Genomic DNA, 19673 nt, shown 5'->3' with positions numbered 1-19673 from the left:
GTCTCCATTCTAGATGCTCTCCATCTGGGCATATTACACAATAAACAAACAAAAACCCAATCATAGTCCTGGACAGATCCTACAATCCACTTCAGAATCTACCAGGGTTTAATTGGCCTTGTGACATGTACTGTGAAGTCACTTCCCAAGTGATAAATAACTACAGGATTAAAGACCATGTAAAATAAGACTTAAAAAATGTTAAAGATTATACAAGTACACTTGCATATAACTCATCCCTCTGCTATTTGGGAAAATTCTGAAATGCTTCAGATAAATCACCTTCAGAGAAAGATAACTAGTAGAATGACAAATCATGGCACTTATTAACCAAAGCAACAAAGCAAAGTTTCAGTTTTACCTCCAATGATTGACATCATATACACAACTATTTACTCATTATATAATATTTTACTACAAAAAACAACAAAAAACAATTTGGAGGTCAGACAATACTTGACTCCAAGACTTACTTGCTACACTAATCAAGAGAGTTTGGTATTGGTGTCAAGGAAGAAAAATAGACCAGGACAGAGATTCTAGAAATAGACCCACACATATAATCAACTGATTTCTGACAAACATACAAAGGCAATGAAAGGGAAAAAGGATAGTTTTTTCAACAAATGATGTTGGAACAATTGGTCATCCATATTTACAAAAAACCCTTCAATTCATGTTTTATAACTTATATAAAAATTAACTCAAAATGAATCATAAAACTTAAAACTATAACATTCTAAAAGAAAACATAGGTGAAATCCTTATGACCTTGGGTTAGGCAAAGAGTTCTTAAATATGACATTAAAAGTATGATTAATTTACAAAACCAATGAACTTGGTTTTATCAAAATTTAAAACTTATGCTTTTCAAAAGACACTATTAATAGAATGGAAAGACATATCACAAACTGGGAGAAAATATTTGCAAAGCATATGATAGATCCAGAACAAATAAAGAACTCTCAAAACACAGACAAACAGCTCAGTTAAGAAACAGGCAAATGATTTGCACACACTTCACCAAAAGAAAATACGGAGATGGCAAATAAGCCCATGAGAAGATGCTCTACATCACCAGTCATTAGGGAAATGCAAAATTAAAAAAAAAACACACACACAATGAGATAGTATTACACACCCATCAGTACACAAAGCTAACAAAAAATTTTAAAGTCTGACCATACCAAGTGTTGGAGAGGATGTAAGGAAATAGAACTCTCATACATTGCTGGTGAGAATATAAATGACAAGACTACTTAGGAAAGCAAGTTTGGCACTTTCTCTAAAAGTTAAATATATGTCTACTATATGATTCAGCTGTTTCACTCCCAAATATTTACCCAGGAGAAATGAAAGAATGAATCCACACGAAGACCTGTACATAAATATTCATAGGAACTTTGTAATATTCTAAGGCTGAAAAAAAAAAGCAAATGCTCATCAAGAGGGGAATGGATAAAAAAAACTGTGGTCTATCTATATAAAAGAATACAGTTAGCAATATAAAGGAATGAGATATTGATACGTGCCACAAAATGGCTGAATTGCAAATTAATTATGCTGAGTAAAAGAAGCCAGGCCTCTCTCCCAAGAAACTACAAAAGGTATGAATCCATATTTTTTAAACTCTGGAAATTACAAAGTCATCTATAGTGACACAAATCAAATCAGTGGTTGCCTGGGGACAAGGGGAGTAGGGCCAAGCTGGGAAGGAAGAAGGGGTTACAAAGAGGTACAAGGATATGTTAATTTTCTTGATTGTAGGGATCATTTCACAGAGGTATAATGTGTCTAAATTTATCAAATTATATACTTGGAACATGTGTACTTTACTATATGCTAATTATGCCTCAATAAAACTGTTTTAAAAATAACAAGAAATAGCTATTATTGAAACTGTACTGTGAATGGGCTGTGCTAACATCTCCAACAATATGCATCATCTCACACTCCTACCAGCCTGTGAGCTAGGTACTCTTTATTCCCATTTTACAAAGGAGCAAAGAGAGAAAAATCTCACTTGTAGACTAAATTTTTCTTTTCTCTCTATGAACTCTGCATCCTACTGACTACTTAATATATACCTGGGACTGTCTTAAGAGCCAGGAGCCTGCAAGATGTAGAAGCCATGTGGTCCTACACATTACTTATGGTTTATAAGGGTGAAAATAACTAATGGGAATACAAAGGATACATTGATACAGACTATACATGGAATACAAGCCAAATTCTACGGAAGGAGTGAGTAGAGATTGGAGGAGAGAGAGGTAGAGGGACCAGGAGGGAAAACCTTGGGGCACCTCACATGGAAAGCAGTGTTTCAGTGGGTCTTATTGGGTGGGCAGGATTTGGCCAAGAATGGATAGAGACAGAAGGACAGACCAGTAGAAGACACATGGAAGAAATTATGTAGCATTTCTGTCACTATTTTTCATGCTAGTCAGCACCTGGTATGGGCAAATTCACAGAATCTAAAAATGATCAAACATTTCAGTTCTTCTCTCAGTCTTCAGTACGGTTAAATGGTAAGGCTGTTAAAATGTAGTGAAGCATCAATTTTTAAACTACCATTTATGTTTTGTCTCTTTTGTTCACTAGTGTATCCCCAGTGCCTAGTACCCGGCTTGGATAGTAAGTACTAAATAAGTATTTGTGAAATAAATGAATGGAAATCCCAGAGAGTGCAAAGGGAGGCAATAATTAATAAAAAAATTATGGGTGATACTGGTTCAAGCTAATCATGACAATACCTTGTTTCTAGATGTGTTTATTCAGAATTTGTGGTAAAAATTATAGTAATAATACCAGCCACTGACATGTGTTGAGTGCTTACCATTTTTGATGCATGAGCATTATCTCATATAATCCTCCGACAACCCTATATTAGTATTAATGTTATTGCCTTTTTGCCAACGGGAAAAACAAAGGCTCTTAGAGGTTAAGTAATTTTGCTTCCAAGTCGCACATCCAGTGCATGGGAGCAGCAGAGTCAGAACCCAGGCAATCTGATCCCAGCACCTTCTACTCACTTGCTGCCCAAACACCCACCATGCTGACGCAGAGTCAGAAGCTACGATTTCTAGAAGTGAGTTGGGTTTGTGAATTTTAGCTCCAGTAGATACTGGAAAAGACTAGTGAGTCTGAATTGGTTGGCAATTTAACAACACTCCTCTTGCTGATTTTTTTTTTAAAAAGGCCAAATTAAGAAAAAAGCCCCCAGTGACAAGGCTGTTGCTTGGCATAAGTAAAGAAATTAGCTGCCCTTAGAGAAGATGACCCTAGCTGCCTCATGACCTAAGATATTTGTATGGTAATTAAAATGGATCTAGGCTCAATGCCTCCCCTGTCCACACTCTCTTACCTACACCACAGCAAGAACATCCATCTGCAAGATAGTTAGTCAGGCTCAGAAGAAGGTCTCAGGTCACAGAACAGAGGACAACCAGTAGGCCGACTGACAAATCATACCCATGACTTGAGCTCATTGATCTAATGTTCTAAACTAGGCTATGCTTATCATCTGAAATAAACAGGGAGTTTTTATAAAAATACAGATTACAAGGCCATTCCTATACTCTAGGACTAGACCTAGCTATTCTTATGTTTAAAACCTCACCAGAGCAGTCCAAAGATTAGCTAATTTGAAAATCACTATTCTCAATTACAAACTCAATCCACATCATAGAGAAAAATTGTTCTTATGATACACATTGCATTTTCATCTCTATGGTTTCATAATAATTAAAAATAAAACCCATAGATTGTGGTCTTTTTAATTCCCAAACTCCTTGAAGACTCAGAGACCATAGCTTACAACCTCTACAAACAACATTGAAATAATAAAACACGATAGAAAGTAGCATTATTGCATTCTTCTAATTACTGTATATTTTTATAAAACAAAAATAATACAAAGTAATTTAAAATTCAAAACCAAACCTATTTGGTTTTTTTTTCTGCGTTTTACCTTAAAAAAAAAAAGGCAGACATTAAAATGTTTCAGAGGTACTTCCCTAAATATCATGGGCTAACAATAACCAAGGCAAAGGCAAGTTAATAACCAAGTCAAAGACAAAGAATTGAATGTGTTACCATCTCAGTGTCCCAGAGGTTATGGGTGTAACTAAAGACTGCACAGTAATTAAAAGTAGTATTTTTTGTCTGAAGATCAAACCAGCATTCTAATTTTTTAAAAAAGGAAAAAGAGCCTCAGGCTGGTTTTCAAAGGGTTCTATTCTATACCAGAATAACCTATGAGCTATCTATTTATCCCTTCATGTGGAGGAACATATAAATTATCCATGCAAACCCACTGGACAGCTAGGTCACTCAAACATAAGAACCAAAGGGTGAAGAATGAGTCATGAATTAAACTGCAATTTTATTTAGGAAGTATTTATGGAGTTTGTCATATGTCCCTGTAATATTTTAGGTGCTGGGGACCCAGCAGTAAACCAAATAGATATGTTCTCAGGAAGTTCAAAGCAAGCTTCAAGTATACATATATTTAGTATGGGGTTAGCTGTCATGGCCTTATTAATTTATGTAAATGGGAAAATAAATAAGGATGCAAAAGAGATGATAAGGATTATTCATTACTGGAAAAACAAAAGAAAAACTAAACAAAGGATAATTACATAACATGAATGCAATTCTTCCTAATAGATACTATGACTCACATATAAAAAGTCTCAAGTCAACTCATGGTCACCTCTCCATTTTTATTTTCACCAAACATTGGGGACACAATCTAAAATTAAGGTTCCATCTCCACTGCCAGTTGGAGTGTGGCCACAGCTCAGTCGCCAATGCAAAGCAAACAGTTATAAAGCAAATCACATTACTACTGCCCATTGCCCCCAACTTTGCCTGACTAAGCCAGCTCCCTCTACTATCCCCATGTAGGCCCAGAATAGTGGACACCTTCCAATTGCAAGGGTGACACGTGCTGGGAGAAATGGGTCCCTTAATTGCCTACACTACATGGACTCTTGATGACATAGGGAAGGGAGGCCATGCTCAGCACACGCTATGTCGTCAAGGCTCAAAGTACTGCCCAAGTCTTTCTGTGATCTCTGAATTAGACAGGGAGGGTTATTTTACATGCTTGCTTTCAGAATTCACCATATTAATTAATGTCATCATCTGGTTGCAATCTATGCAGAACTGTGGAGATACTCAGAGGGGAGGACCAACTATTCTCGGTCTAATATGTGATTAGACCATGGGCCATTGGGAGAAAAATAAGCAATAGGAAACTTCCATGGGCTCAGACTCTATTCACTCTAAGTGCACTCTAACAAAATCTTAAAGAAAATTGAAGTGTGGGGATTGGGGGAGGGATAGGAGATGAACAGAAGGATAGAGTCAGGGTGACAGGGCTAAAAACTTGAGTTAAGTTTAAAGGATTATGCTTAAACCCATGAAAATTATCTAAATCTTGGCAAAATGGAAATAGTAAAAATTGTTATAAAAGGTCATTTTTAAAGCTAAAACACTTGCATTATTAACAACACACTATATTTAGGGAAAGGGCTCTAAATGAAGCTAAATACAACTAATTTTAACACTGATAGTAGCAAAGTTAACTTAAAATTTATCTTTTTTTTTTTTTTTTTTTTTTGAAAAATCACACTGGTTCGTTATCCCTGATTATTTGGTTAAAGGGCCATTCTTTTTATCTAGCTGGTCTAGGAGTGCACTGCTTGAAATTACAACCAAAAACCAAGTCATGGAAATATAAAAGGTTATACTGTAGCAATCTTCCTCCAAACGGCTCAATTCACTTAACACATACCTCATTCCATCCTCATAGGTTTTTTTTGTTTTGTTTTGTTTTTTAATTGAAAACATCGTTTCTGGGAAAATGAACATAGGACAGCTTCCGGTGCTTATCGTGTGTTAAACCTATTTTTCCTTTCTGGCTATTACTTTTCCAGGTAAATTCTTCTGATTTTAATAGTTAACAAATGCAAGAATTTCATAAAGTACGTAATATCTCTAAAATAGACATGGTATAATCACTACTCTATCCCTCTACCTCATTTTTCCTGATTGAGCATTGCTCCTCATCCTTTATTTGCCTTAAACATGTTACTTTTGTTCTTGAACAAATAATTTTGTCAAATATTCCCAAAGTATTCAAAGCAGAACTTCTTCTTAATATGTTTACCCATGCTGCTTTCTCCTTAACGAAAAAAGGGCTGGCTGCAGGCTTCTGCCTCCCCCTTTTTACCCTGTTCTATCAGGTTTTGTCAACTCTAGCTCAAAAAGAAGGTCACTGGTTTGCCAAGTGTCAGCCAGTGTCACCTCATGAGTCAATCAGGATGAGCACAAAGAACAAAGACGTGGGAGGTGTTTGGTTAAACAGGGCCAAGAAGGAGGAGAAGGAATTCAGGTAACTGTACCACACATGTTATGCAAAACTAATTAAGGATGTGCTTTCCAAGCAAAAGGAAGAGAGTTGGTTGGTTCAGAAACAGGAAAATGTAGGCAAGAACCACAGGGAAATATCACGATTTTTTAATTCCATGGAGGACGGTTATTATTGATGCAAAAATAAACCGGCTGCAACAGGGTGGCTGAGGTGTGTGTTAGCTGGGAGCAGAGGGGAGGGTCACCCACTCTCTGTGATTAGAAGTGTGACCAAGAAGGCCACTGTTTTCTGCCTCCACTCCCAATAGGGCCCACCATTACCTTCCCTGAAAATCTATTATTTCCCCACCCCTCCCACTCGGCAGAAATCAAGTCCTCTTAATATGCAAAGACTTCTTTGAATATTAAGAGGTACTGAGCAAGTCAGTTATTCTTAGCAAAGCTTTCTCTATTCATCAAATCTGAGGACAGAATGGTGCATAAGTGGAGAGGGGTCAAAATGGCTTTTATAGAGAGAGGTCTCTAAAACACTTGCTGTATCACGTGCCCCGGCAGACCCCAATGAGAGACATCACTCAGAGGTAACTCAAGCCTAAAGCCCTTGAAATCATTTCTCTCAGAAGTTGCCTATGCTTTTTTCTTTTTGCCTGCAATTGGTTTAACCCAGAAATTCATGTCTCCTGAAGTTATAGCTTATGCAGTCCTTAGAAGACATTCTCCCCAGCAGAATTTTTTCCAGTGGGTTTTAGGAGAAACCTTCATGTGCTTCTGCCAAGGCAGGCATAAGTTATATCTGAGCTGGAGGTTTTCTGAAGAGCTTAGATGACTCCACACTCAGAAGAGGGAATGATAACCCCCTGAGATGAGAATCCTTCTCAGGGCCATGTACCCATGTTGGTTCAGAAAGGTCTAACAGGTTTACGCTGTCTCTGCAAAGAGCAGACTACACTCCTTAAAACCCAGGTGTGGCTCCCCTAGCCTATACCTTTCCATGGCTTCCCATGCCTTTCCATGGCTTCCCATTGCTCTTAAAATAAAGACAATAATCCTTTAGATGGTCTTAAGGATTAAGTCCTGGGAGCTTAAACCCTAGGCCCCTGGCCCCTGCCCACCTTTTAGCCTTGTATTGCACAATTCTCATCACTGCTCTTCACACATAACCACTCTGGACCTCACTTCTTATTTCCTGGAGCTTCTAGCTCTCTGACACTGCAGGGTCTCAGCATCTGCTTTTCTCCACCTGCTGAAATTTTCTCTCACCACAGCTTTCACAAAGCTCACACCTATGCTTCCTTCAGCTCCAAGATCACTTAGTTGGAGAACTCTTCCCGGCCCAAACACTTCCCCCGTTCTCTGCTACATATTCCTACAAAACTTTCTTTCTTTCCTTTACAGCAATTACTGTAGACTTTAGTGTTCATACATCTTTTTGGGTGGTGGTAGGGAGATTGTTTGACTAAGTACCCACCTCTCTACTTAACAGTAAGCCCCAGGAGAACAAGGATCTTACGTATTTTCACTCACCATTAGATCCCTAATACAAAGATGTTCAATAACTACTTGTTGGGTAAATGAATGAATAAATGCTTGTTTCCATTTCCTCTTCCCATTCATTCAACAAATTACCAGCTCCAGCCATTCCCCTCCACTCTCCCAAACCTGTTCTTTCCAAGGTCACAGTGATCACACAAAAGACCAACCCAATAGACACTTTTCAATCCTAGACATGCATGCCATAAACTTCCATTTCAAAACCTTTACCATCCTGGTTCTCCAAGCTTTGTTCCTGTTTTTTTTTTTACATTGCTTCATAAGTTCTCCCCCTCTGTCCTACTGGCTGCTTCATAGGTTCTCCCTCTCTGTCCTACTGGCATGTTCCAGAGTACTTCTCAAGGATCACATCTTCTCTCACAGCCCTCTCTCTGGTGTGTACAATACTCTTCTTTAACTACAATACTTACTCTATTACTGAGTCCCAAACTTGCAGCTCTAGTTTAGACTTGGCTCTAGAAGCAGACTGACTTCACTATCTTGATCACAAGACCCCATGCCTATCTCTCCAGCCTCAGTCCTTACCATGATCCCCTTTGCTGTTGCTCCTCCAGCAAGACCAACCTTCTCTTTGTTTCTTGCCTGCTCTCTCCTGACACAGGGCCTTTGCATATGCAGTGCTTGCTGCCTGAAATACTCATCCCACATCCCTTTTAAACTAAAGTTCACTCACTCTTCAGATCACAAGACAGGTGAACAGGGGAAAGACTTCTTGAACTCTTTACATCACATCTTCCCATTGGCAGCTCTCAAAACTCTGTGCCCCTCTCCTGTCTGGTACCTGTTGAGGCTGAAACTGTGCATGCATTTCTGTGATTATTTAATTAACATGTGTCTTCCCTGTTAGCAGTGAGTTCCACAAGGGCACATGAAAATCTGTTTTTCACTGTATCCTAAAACGAAGAACATGCCTTATATATTGTTGACACTCAATAAATATATTTGTTTTGTATATCAACTCCCATTCAACATCTTTGTAAGAATCAGTACAGAATAATAATGACTAGCACAAGCTGTGACTCAAGTAGACTTGACTTTGTGATTTTATTAATTAATTCACTCATTTGTAGGTTAATTCAATAAATGTTAATTTATGAGGGCTTACTATATGTTAGACACAATGCAAAATGCCCAGGATACAGAAGTGAGCAAAAGAGATATGATCCCAACTCTGGAAGATTTGAATCCCAGGTCTACTTACTAGCTATACACACAGATCAGCAGTCAGCAAACTTTCTCTATAAATGTCCAGAGGATAATTATTTTCAGCTTTGTGGGCACAAGGTCTCTGTTGTACTACTTAAATCTGTCATTGTAGTGTGAAAGGAACCAAAGACCCTATGAAAATAAATGAGCATGACTGTATTCTAATAAAACTTTACCAAAAAAGATGGTAGCAGGATTTGGCCCATGGACATTGTTTGTCAACTCCCAATATAGACCAATTTCTTAAGCTCTACTATGTTCAGTTTTTCTTCTCTGTAAAGCATTATAGTATTATGCCTTCTTCCTTCTGTCTGGCAAGGTTCCATATACTTTACTCCTTAATTTTCTTTAACCAGTGCTTTCTTCTTACGTCTTCTGGAGCCAACACTTTCATCACTCATTCCCCAAATCATTTTGATCGCCTCCCCACCTCCAACTGCATTCCTCCAAAACCAATGCCACCATCTTCACCAGCTCCCATAGAAGTCCACCTTAACCACCTTCTTCTTTCCTAAAAGGAAAATGAAGACACGCTGTTGATGGCTACCCAATCCTGACTGCATCAGACCCAAGCTCCTGGACCCTGCTCATCCATCCAGCTTCAGTTCCCAATACCCTCCTAGTCCTACCTTCTGCTACCTTGCATTTCACTGCTTCACACCAAAATCCAGAGTATGTATTGTTGCTTCATTTCTCTCCTTGTGCCATGCCCCCTCATCCTAGTCTTTTGGGTATAACCCTACTTGTTATTCAAGTTTCCACTCAACACAAACCACTACAGGGATACGTCCCTCACCTTCTGAGGCTGAACTGCAATGTTTGAAGGGTTCAACAGTACTAGCTGATACTGATTAAGCCCTTTCCTACTTGTCCTTCAAGAATCCAATCAAAGCCAACCAGCTCAGGGGCTGTGCTAGGTACTTACATACATGAATTCATTTAATTACAGCTCTGAGGTTGGTTCAGGTGTTTATGCTCTAATTCCATTTCTACAGTCCTGGAAAACATCACGTTCTACAAAAATCACACCTATGAATAGCAGGGCATATTAAGAAAAAAGAAGATTGGGGGCAGATCCCTCAAAACCTATGCACCTTTATAACCGGAGCATGAATAACAACAATCAGTAAACCCTAATTCAGCACCAGCTGGTTAAATTTCTACTGGATTCTGCAGCTAGCATCCCAGACAGCCTTAAACGCTGGGGCTCCTGCTTCCTCTCTCAAAAGGTAGACCACGGATAACAAGTATAGATGCTTCTAATGTTGATCCTTTTTTAAAAAATTAAAATCTGATCCCAGAGACAGCCTTCTTTATGAATGTCCTGTGTTAGCACAGACAGTAGTGTCTCTGCAGCTGCTACCTCTGTATTCTCAACTTCTCCAGAGAGCAGAGCCCTGTGGAAAGCCAAGTAATGCTTTATCTAGGGCTAAGGCTTTCTCTTTAAATATGATAAAACTTGTCTTTGACTACTTCAAGCATTAATATGCTGTGGGAAATGAGCCAAAAGGATTTTCATGTTATACTGACATGACTATCTTATTTGCCAACGACATGGGAGGTTTTCATGTTAAAGAAACACAGTGCAACAGATGTGGAAACTAAGGTTTAGACTAAGTCACTTGCCCAAGTTTATCTAAGGACAGAGCTAGGATTCAAGGGAAGGCAGGAAGGAGAAAGAGAGGGGGAGGAAGGGAGTGAGGGAGGGAGGGAGGTAAATAGGGGAAGGGGGGTGTTAGCATCTATAGAGGTATTCTCCAAGGATGGAAAAAGAGGAAAAGTTGAAAGATCAGTGAAAATGGAAAGCCTTTAAGAGAAAAATTGTCAAAACACACACACACACACCCAAACACTCCACACATTCTCTCTTAAGGAATGAATTAAAATTAGTATTAATATATAAACTGAAGGAAAGTGAGCAAAATATTTATAGAAGTGAGTCACATTGTAAATCCCCCTTCACCTGTCCTATACCCACTGACTGAACATAAAAAAGCATCCATAGCCTTTATTTGTTTTCTGCTTCATAAGGGAAAGAAAATAAGAGCTACAGAACATCCTGTGACCAAAAATTGTGTCAGAGATAAATTTTAATATTAGGGATTTAGCATACTTGAGAACTAAATATTTAATATAGACTTTAGGACATTTGTGTAAATAAACTCATGGCAGTTTAGTTGACAACCTCACCATCTATTCTGAATAAGTCTGTGCTCAATCTCTACTCAAAAGACCTTCAGAAAAGTCTCAGGAATGCAGTAAGTGATAACCAGGATTAACATTATTATTATAATTGGCAAAACACACTCAGACAAAATAATAGCGTATCTAAAAAAGCGGCTTTTCTCAACTCACCTGTTGCCACCCTCAAGGAGAAACTGGTGACTTAAACTATAGTGGAACTGTAAGTATTATATACACTGATGTTCTTTATCATTACAACTGTTTTATGTATCTAACACTTAAAATAAACCTAATGTTTCTTTCAAGGGCTTTTAAAGTCCTTTGTCACCTTCATCTTATCACAAATGAAACTTCAGTGGTCTGTAGGTGGGCGATTCTCCAGGAAAAAGGGGATAATTCATTGAAAGTCCAGGCTAGGAGGGAAGTCTGAGACGCCTCAGATGGGGAGACCTACACCCAGAAAGACAACTTCCCCTGGGTCATACTAGGGGTCCATGCAGAGGCATGTTTGATTTCATGGTTGCAGTATCAATTGTGAAGTAGTGAACTTTGCAAGACTGGTTGGAGAGAATGGCCTCTGGTCTTATCTGAAGATAGTCTATATAACGGAAGTAAGATAAATGGTTTAATAGCAAAAATAAAGGTCAGCAAGTAGTTAGAACTGACTACAGAACAGTCAAGGTGACATGTTTCTAAAAGGTAAAAAATACAAACAAATGAATAAACAATAAAAAATTAAACTTGTACCATAAATTACAGAGATTAGGGGTGGAGGAGTTAGGATAGCACAGTAGTCTTTTTTTTTTTTTTTCACTCTTGTTGCCCAGGCTGGGGTGCAATGGCATGATCTTGGCTCACTGCAACCTCTGCCTCCTGGGTTCAAGGGATTCTCCTTTCTCAGCCTCCCAAGTAGCAGGGATTACAGGTGCTCGCCACCAAGCCTGGCTAATTTTCATACTTTTAGTAGAGACGGGTTTTCAGCATGTTGATCAGGCTGGTCTCGAACTCCTGACCTCAGGTGATCCACCCACCTCGGCCTCCCAAAGCACTGGGGTTACAGGCGTGAGCCACTGTGCCCAGCCAGCATAGTGCAGTCCAATAACATTAAATGGACATATCATGTAAGGAAGAAGTCGAGTAATTCCAAAGCAAATGAATCAAAACACTTAGAGACTAGATAAAAATGGTGATGCAAATTGATTAGCAATGAAAACACTCTGAACACAGATTACTTGTTTTCATCAGTTGACTGGTTCTGCAATGTAGGCCCTGTGGCTTAGGGGCAAAAGGCTGTGATTAAATGTATTTTGAACCTTCAAGTTTCCCCAAAATAATAAGGCTTTCAAAAGTGAACAGTTAATAAAATCATATATGGTCACTCCTATTTAACCTGAATTCTAGAACCAAAACTGTTGGCTTCTCAGCTTATAAGTGAAAGTTTAATTTCAGAATCAGGAAACATTTTGATAGCCTGATGTCTATTAATTTTTCTTGAAACTTTAACCCCGATTTTTACCACTTTCCACAGAATTTTCTATAAGTAAGGATTTAACAGCTGCCTAATTTGGCTGTCAATCAATAAAAACAACATATAAGTCTTTTATGTAGTGGGTGTAATTTGGGGGAAAGTTAAAAACTTTGGCCAAGCATCTCACTACTCCTTATCCCCCAAAAATTACTGTTAGAGGAATCTACATAGCCAGGCAGTTTTTAAGAATTAAAATTCCTTGCTGCTGCAATGTAATTCAACAGTAATTGATTAAAAGAATCTTTACACATCCCATGCATCTCTAGAGAAATTAATTCTAGATCATAGGTAGAATCAACTTTCCTAATCTTCTACCAAAGCATTAACCTTCTAGTCACTTCTCAAGAACCCATTATGTGGCTCAATTACTGTGGACTGTGTGTCTCTGGTTGAAATGCTGATGACAGTGATCAGCATTAAAAAGTATTGTGCCTGGCACCGTGCTAAGTGCTTTGCAAGCATCATGTCACTTATTCCTCAGAGCAACCTTATGAGCTAGGGACCTTTATTATCTCTGTTATGCAAACAAGGGAATTCAGGTTGAGAAAACATATGGATATCGCCCGATCTAACTCCAGAGCCCATGCCTTTCAACACTGCAACCAGATAGCAGGTGTAGGCATAATCAAATGCCTCTGGGCAGGAGTTCTTTGAATGAATTTTAATTGAAAAATGCAAACCCTAACAGAAAAGAAAAGTAGGTCTAGGAAACAAGGTTCACGATCCAGTGCAGAAGTCCTCAGGGGATATCTTAGGGTGATTTCTCCTTTTCTTCTCTTACTAGGTGGACTATAACTATGAAAGGGAGGTAAGAAGGTGAGAAGGCAATCAGTATCATCTGGTGGAAGAAAAGTGCACTTCATGGCTATATATGAGCCAGATCTCACCTAAGGCTGTACTTGGTCATCGTGCTGGACATGCATGTTAAGGACTCCAGCATCAGAAAGAGTTGATCTTTCCCATGGAGCTTCCTAAAATGACCGTTTGTTTTATTTCAACAGAAAGGGCAGGATGGCCACATGCACTGGATATACTGCCTTCGGGCAGAAAACCAATACAAAAAAAGAAAGGAGAAAGGAAGAAAAACACTTTCTCTTGATGTCAATGCCCCAGTGTAAAAGACAAAGCCAAGACTACAGCCACGTCAGTAGAAAGACCTTTGATGTCAGAGACAGACCATGAAGGGCCTACTGCTGGGGGAATTACAGATGTCAGGGGTCTGCAGACTCTGAAAGGGCCATTTTGTGCTACCATTTATCTAAATCCAATTTTGTAAAAAGAGTAGCTTCTAAAAGTAGAATTTAAATAACTCTTGATAGCTAAAACACAGTTCCTAAAGAAAAGTGGCTTTTTTCTTTAGAGGAGCAACCAAAGCAGGGCACAGACCATTTTTATGGCAGTAAAAATACTGTCTATGATACTATCGTGGTGGATACATGTCATTACACATTTTCCCAAATTCATGGAATGCACAAAACCAAGAGTGAACACTAACATAAAGTTTGGACTTCGGGTGATAATGATATGTCAATCTAGGTTCCCTGACTGCAGCAAATGTACCACTCTGGGGTTAGAAGCTGTGAATACGCATGGGCAGGGATAAATGGCTATCTCCTTATCTTCCGGTCAATTTAGCTGTGAACCTAAAGCTGCTCTAAAAAATAAAGTCTAAAAAACAAAAAATAATATTTTTAAGTAGCTTTCAATCATTTTTAAAAGTCAAATATTTCAAGGCCCTATTTGATTACGAGTTGTGCTTTGGTTTTTGTTGATCAGGAAAATGCCTAAAAATAAGAAAAAAAAATGAAACATAGAGCTCTGATATCAATTTGTACTTTATCATAGCAGCATCTACATTTATTAGTAAAAGAGATGAATGGTACATATGTGACATACATATTTAATTTACAAATATTTGTGGACAAATGGATTCACTGACCCTCAGAGTTCCTGGAAAGGCCCAGTGCTAAAGCAAGTCATTTTAGAGTTTCTTATTGTTTTCTTATCCTCAATTCACCTCCTCAAGACTTGACAGAATTAACCTATTTTTATAAACTTTTCATAAATATATGCACATAATAGAATGTACCACATGTACAAAATACCCTAAATAGCTATTAGGTGTTTTGCATCTTCCACTGAGCAACTCAAGGCAACATTTCCTTTGCCTGTCTTACTCCTCCCCTTTCTTCTTAAAGTGCTTGCCCAGTGTACCACTGTTGGAGGTTTGCCATAAGTCTTTACATGTTAAAGGATCTCAGAGGCTCTACAGTAAAGAAATTTAATTGACTTTATTTGCATCTGCATTTTCTAATTTTTCTTACATTTCTTACAAATTAACCTCCAGGTTTCTACAGCAGTGATTCTCAAACATGAGCATACTTTAGAATCTTTCAGAAGGCTGGTTAAAACACAGATTAATGAGCTCCACCCACAGAGTTTCTGGTTCAGTAGGCCTGGGATAGGCACAGGGAATCTGTATTTCTAACGAGGTCCCAGGGGATGCAGTGGCTACAGGTTCCAGAGCACACTTTGAGAACCCCTGAGTTACACGATGCTTTCCACCATTTGAGGTTAAGTTCTAAACATCTTAGCTTCATGTCAAACTGATGAACAGAGATTTTATATCAAAATTAAATGGCTTGTCAGAATGTTCAATTTGTCTTCCCTCTCTATGAGACATTGGGAGTCCCAGGTGTCAATAAAAATGGTCACAATTGCCCATATTCATAACATTGTATTATGAGTTCTATCAAGATTCTTCTAATTCATTAGTTGAAAAATTATTTAGGTATATCATTTTAAAACAAACCTGGAAAGCTACTGGAAAACTGAAATCAACTTTGCAATGGCCTGAAAGTTTATTAACTTATGTTAATGGAAGATAATAAGAAAATATTGAGATTAATACAGACTCAGAAAATAGATCTAACTTCAAACTAAGGAAATCATGAAATCTGACAACGTGATGATTTTTCTTTCTGGAGGTCATAGCATGGTTAACATTTTTGCTCCCTTGGCTTTCTTGCTTTTTGTAATTGCACAAGAATGTGACTTTATAGGCTCTTAGTATTATATGAAGAACACATTAAATCTCTCTAACACAGTTTACTAATTCCAATATAATTGACTCATTGTTTGCATTAGGAATGAAAAGGTGACTAACAAAATATAAATTATCACTTAGGTATTATTTCTGGTTTAATAAGTGGTTGAAAATTACTATCAAAACAGAAAACTTGGGTATCTAATGAATTAGTAAAGAACTGTTTCATTGCATTATGAGTTGTGCTATAATTTCCTAAAAATATATCGCAAGTTAACTAAGAAAGAAAATTGCCTTAGAAACATCAGCACAAATAAAAATCATATATAAAGCCCCACCAAAAAAACCTAGTTTTCAATATCCTTCATGTTAATCAATCTATGTAATGTATGGTAAAGAACAATGTACGATTAACTAATCTCCTTGTCCCCTAATGTCTGTTTCACACCAAGAACGTTGATTAAATACTCATATATTCGCAAGATTTTAGACATCTTTAACACACCGGACAGGTGCTATGTAAGTGTGATATGTGTAGGTTTGAAAAGAACCTGGATTGAGAGTATGAGTAAGATGTGTGGCTAACAAGTTGAGGGCTGTCACCATGCTCAAGTCTGAATGGAAGGCTATTGGCAGAGATGAGTCAAAATGCCATGTTACCAAGGGTGACTCGTTGCTGCTTTCTCCTATAAGAGGCTGTTTTTGACAGGAAATATCAACCATACATAAGATATGTCAGCTAACATGGGCTCCAAATAATGAGCAAGAAAATAATGACTAATTTTTTTGTGTTTTCTTTGTGGCGGGCAGTAGGAAAACAGTAATACTTTGTAGGTACAATAGTGGCATATGAAGATGGCAACTTAGAGAAGATAATAATTTTTATATTCGTGTGATTAGTAATTGTAAATCATTATGTGATTTATTATTACCAACAGTAGAGCAGAATCCTTTCTTGAGCACTTTCCATCTACTTGGCTAATGCCTTAGTTCTGTGCTGTCCAATGCAAAGGCCACGTGCGGCTGCTGAGCACTGGAAATGTGGCTTGTTCAGACTCATTCAGACTGAACTTTTCATATAATTTAATTTAAATCTAAAGACATATTCAATTTATTTATTGGAAATCTTTTGAATATGTTTGAAACAAGTTAGGTATATGAATCTAACTTTTTCAATTATACATTTTATAAAATCTAAACACAGGTCAAATAAATTTTCTGATGAAAATTTAGTGTCCAAATTGGGGATGTGCTGGAGGTATAAAATATACATGCAATTTTAAAGGCAGCACAAAGACTTAGGAAAAAATGTGAAAATATCTTGTTGATAATTTTTATACTGATTACATGTTGAAGTGATATTTTAGATATTTTGGGTTAAATAAAATACATTAAAATTAGTTTCACTTTTTTTTTTTTTTTACTATTTTTAGTGAGAGTACTAGAAACTTTGAATTTATGTACTTGGTTCATATTCTATCAGACAGCACTGCTTTCGTGAATTATCTCATTTAACTCTCGCAAAAACTCCCCAGGGCGAGTATTATTACCTCCATTTTATAGATGAGGACACTGAGACCCAGAGGGAACAGGAAATGTGCCCAAGTTCACAGAGTTATGAATCAGAGACAGCCTAATCATAGATTTTCAACAGGGACCCTGATTAAGGTCTCATCTCAAAGCATAATGAGGTCCATCAGTTAGCATTAATGGGAATCTGGCATTCAAACTATAATGCACTACAGTGCTTGGATACTAAGGGTAAGAGGCTGAAGTCATGAGGTTCTGTGCTTCTCATAAATTCATTCTTTTAAGATTAGCCTGCCTGCCATAAATATCACCAAATATTTAACAATGCAAAAAAAAAAAAAAAAGGCTATTACTACAGCCTGTCTTACCAGACGAAGGATTCAAATTAAATTCCATCAAATCACACCGAGCCAATACACTTTGACAAGCACCTCACATCCCAAATCTCTAAGAGCCTGGATTTTTTCGTTTTTTGTTTTAAATTTGTTCCCCTTTTCTCTTCACCAAGACAGAAAAGAAAGCCCAGTAAAATGCTGAATGGGGCAAAAGAAAACGCAACAAAGTTAATAGGGGGGCCATAGATGGCCCTTCAGAATTTGTAAAAACACAAAAACAAGAGGGCGCATTTCCATCGCTGCACAATATTGCTTTTGTTTAAGAGCCAAGTACCAGTCTTGAAACGTGTGGGTAATAAATCAGCAGGCATTATTTTAAATCAACCGGTTTTATAAAATAAGCCAAGAGTTGAAAGAGGCAGGACTAATTACCAACATTCCTTGATGAATTACTTAGCGGCGTGTGCTAAGTCAATGTACGTCTACGGCTTGATCCCCAATTTTATCCCGTACTTATTTCCCAGGAGGTAAAAAGAACATGTGGCTAATTAAGGCACCGATCTCCACAGCCAGAAGTACTCAAGGTAAGATTTCTTTCAAAAGAAAAAAAAAAAAGAAAAAAGAAAAGGTTCTTTGCCTGGTACTTATTAATCTAATTTTTACTACTTCACTAGAAAAACAGAGCTAATCTTGTCACCTTTAGGCAGTCTGAACTACCATGCAGTGTTCAGAAAAAATGTTACATATTTGTAATTTAGCCAATAAGAATTTCTTAAGCCTTTCCTAACTGGCAGGAATGTCTCTGGTTTGTCACTTCCAATTAAGGCTCAACAAAATTTCCAGCCCCTAAATTTTAATTATACAAAACCCAGGCCCAACAGGGGAGATTACAACAGAGTTATGCATGGTAGTAAGGTAATAGAAGTCTGAATTTTGCTTTTCATTTTGGGCCTCTTAACTACTTTTAAAAATTACTTCCCAACCGGGTGATTGAAATCCTTTTGCTCACTTTGAATTTTCAGAATCCCTACACCTTGTTATCTTTCTTCTAGGAAAGACCACTAGAGTTACATCATGTGTCTAAGTCTAGTAAACTGGTGAGTTTACACCTGACAGAAGAACTGTGCTCCTCAAAAAGTTGTGGGTGACTCAAATAAAATGCATCAGGACATCACTTTACATAAAGAATGCATGCATATGCTCTCCTAGTAAAAATCATAATAATAATGATAAAGCCTTTGACCACCACCGCTTCCAATCCCAATACTCATTCCAGAGACAGCTGGTAGAAACAATGGTATAGAGGCACCTATACCCTTTTCTAGGACATTCCCTATTTTTAAAAAGAGTAATTAAAACAATTTCTTTTTTAGGACCATTCTCTCCTTTAACAGCCCCTTGCTTTACCTGATTCATATGCTCCAATTCAGATTCATTTCCTTTTCATAAAGTTATAAATTACTAAACAAAAAACATCTAAATTTATAAATAAGATCTGAATAACTGCTATATTATCTGGAGCTAAATGTTTTTTTAAGTTCAAGCTGATCCTCAAAGAAGTCAATAAAAGGAGACACATTCAGGGCAAGAGCCAATATTCTAGTACTGATTGCAGTTATAACCTTGAGTGAAGCCACTGTACTGATTTACATATTTTTAACACAGATCACACCCACCGATTTTAGTAGAGCAAAGTTAAAATTAGATTTTGCTTACACATGTTCACAATCTCTGTTCAAAAGCGTGCTTACTGAAGAGTCTTTCAAATTAAGTGGTCTTTCAAAGCTAAGTCCTTTCTTTAATTGTTGGGATTAAATAGGTAATATTTGTGAAGGAGACTCATGACTTTTTCAATATAGTAATAGAAGATTTATTACCACTGACATTTACTTAAAAGCAAATAGAAAAACCACCA

At 37.5% G+C, this 19673-nt stretch overlaps 1 protein-coding gene and 1 long non-coding RNA gene across 7 annotated transcripts in view; one reads left to right on the top strand and one right to left on the bottom strand.

Moving 5' to 3' along the window:
- The window catches only part of MITF (melanocyte inducing transcription factor), a 228029-nt gene that overhangs the window by 61542 nt on the left and 146814 nt on the right, over positions 1-19673 (bottom strand). The window lies entirely within an intron of this gene.
- LOC134729989 (uncharacterized) overlaps positions 2054-19673 on the top strand; it is a 69271-nt gene continuing 51651 nt past the window's right edge. Inside the window, exon 1 of the long non-coding RNA XR_010111573.1 lies at positions 2054-18342. This is a non-coding gene — a long non-coding RNA (uncharacterized LOC134729989). The remainder of the gene's footprint in view (positions 18343-19673) is intronic.

This window comes from Pan paniscus, chromosome 2 (genome assembly GCF_029289425.2).
Source record: "Pan paniscus chromosome 2, NHGRI_mPanPan1-v2.0_pri, whole genome shotgun sequence".
Taxonomy (NCBI): domain Eukaryota; kingdom Metazoa; phylum Chordata; class Mammalia; order Primates; family Hominidae; genus Pan; species Pan paniscus.
Note: the sequence above shows the minus strand (reverse complement) of the source record. Positions and strands in the feature narration are given on the sequence as shown.